This window comes from Triticum urartu, chromosome 1A (assembly GCF_056163025.1).
Source record: "Triticum urartu cultivar PI428250 chromosome 1A, HENAU_Tu73, whole genome shotgun sequence".
Lineage (NCBI taxonomy): Eukaryota > Viridiplantae > Streptophyta > Magnoliopsida > Poales > Poaceae > Triticum > Triticum urartu.
The window spans coordinates 531,562,768-531,565,200 of record NC_141873.1 but is presented as its reverse complement, the minus strand read 5'-3'; positions in this window follow the sequence as shown (position 1 = coordinate 531,565,200).

Below are 2,433 nucleotides of genomic sequence, written 5' to 3'. Positions count from 1 at the left end.
GGGCCCTCTCGGTAATGCACATCACATAAGCCTTGCAAGCATTGCAACTAATGAGTTAGTTGCGGGATGATGTATTACAGAACGAGTAAAGAGACTTGCCGGTAACGAGATTGAACTAGGTATTGGATACCGACGATCGAATCTCGGGCAAGTAACATACCGATGACAAAGGGAACAACGTATGTTGTTATGCGGTCTGACCGATAAAGATCTTCGTAGAATATGTAGGAGCCAATATGGGCATCCAGGTCCCGCTATTGGTTATTGACCGGAGACATGTCTCGGTCATGTCTACATTGTTCTCGAACCCATAGGGTCCGCACGCTTAAGGTTACGATGACAGTTATATTATGAGTTTATGCATTTTGATGTACCGAAGGTTGTTCGGAGTCCCGGATGAGATCACGGACATGACGAGGAGTCTCGAAATGGTCGAGACATAAATATTGATATATTGGAAGCCTATATTTGGACATCGGAAGTGTTCCGGATGAAATCGGGATTTTACCGGAGTACCGGGAGATTACCGGAACCCCCCGGGAGCTATATGGGCCTTAGTGGGCTTTAGTGGAAAGGAGAAAGGGGCAGCCCAAGGTGGCTGTGCGCCTCCCCCCTTCCCCTAGTCCTATTAGGACTAGAAGAGGTGGCCGGCCCCCCTCTCTCTTTCCCCCTCAAGGAGTCCTATTCCAACTAGGATTGGGGGGGGGAATCCTACTCCCAGAGGGAGTAGGACTCTCCTGGCGCGCCACACTTGGCTGGCCAGCCTCCCCCCTCTAGTCCTTTATATACAGAGGGAGGGGCACCCCAGAAAGACACAAGTTGATCCACGTGATCTATTCCTTAGCCGTGTGCGGCGCCCCAGCCACCATAGTCCTCGATAATACTGTAGCGGAGTTTAGGCGAAGCCCTGCTGCTGTAGTACATCAAGATCGTCGCCACACCGTCGTGCTGACGGAACTCTTCCCCAACACTTTGCTGGATCGGAGTCCGGGGATCGTCATCGAGCTGAACGTGTGCTCGAACTCGGAGGTGCCATAGTTTCGGTGCTTGATCGGTCGGATCGGGAAGACGTACGACTACTTCCTCTACGTTGCGTCAACGCTTCCGCAGTCGGTCTGCGTGGGTACGTAGACAACACTCTCCCATCTCGTTGCTATGCATCACATGATCTTGCGTGTGCGTAGGAAATTTTTTGAAATTACTACGAAACCCAACACTTGGTGGATGTCTCTGAGAATTGCAAGGCCCTTCTCTTGCTCGACGCATCGCTGGAGGACTCCAGTGACACTGCGCTTGACGAGCTCTCTGTTGACGATTGTGTATGCTCCGGCTCGGCGTTGGACTTGTCTTGCCTCTACTTCGTCAACCGGCAGATCTTGGTTTATTAGGAAGTTGAGGATGGATTGAGCCCATGACGGAGCTGCGACTTCTTCTATTGCCAAAACGGCTACTGCGACCAGGGCGGGCGGGCTGGGCGGTGAAATGCTGGAGTCGGCCGCCGCCTGTTGTGTTGGTGTAGTTTCCGGGCCGACTACCGCAATCCCCGAGCCGGGTGAGGCAGTCCCCGGGTCGGGCGTAACTACGAAAGTCCCCGAGCCGCCTGCTGATACCCCCTGGCCGACTATCGAAGTCGCCGAGCCACCTGCTTGGCTCTTCGAGCCGGACCCGGCCGCGTCGGGGTCAGGCGGCACGAAGATGGAATCGGACTCTGGAGACGGCTTGATAGATGGCTTGAGGAGGCGTTGTAGAGAGACGCCGGTTGGTATTGCTTGCCGGGTGGAGCCTATTCGAGCCAGAGCATCACCTCGTTCGTTGTCGGCTCGTGGTACGTGGAGGAACTCGCATCCTTCAAAATACCCACTGATCTGCTGAACGAGGAAGCGGTAGCTTGCCATATTTGCGTCCTTGGCGTCCCAGTCGCCGGATGATTGCTGGACCACCAAGACCGAGTCGCCATAACATAGGATCCGGCGAATGCCGAGCTCTTTGGCAAGCCGGAGCCCGTGTATGAGCGCCTCATACTCAGCTACATTGTTGGAGGCGGCAAAGTGGATTTGCAGCGTGTATCTGAGCTTGTCGCCTTTGGGAGAGGTGAGGACGATGCCGGCTCCCAAGCCGGTGCGCATCTTGGACCCATCGAAGTGCATGCGCCAATGAGTAGAGTCGGGAGCCGGCGGCAGGTACTGGGTCTCGGCCCAGTCGACGAGGAAGTCGGCCAATGCTTGGGATTTGATGGCGGTACGAGGCTGGTAGAAGATCGCGTAAGGGACCAGCTCGATGGCCCATTTCGCCGCCCGGCCGGATGCATCCCGGCTGCCTATGATCTCGGCCAGCGGGGGCGGTGCATACAACCGTGATGGGATGTTCTTGGAAGTAGGGCTTCAGCTTCTTGGCGGCGAAGTACACGCCGTAGCACATCTTCTGGTAGTGCGG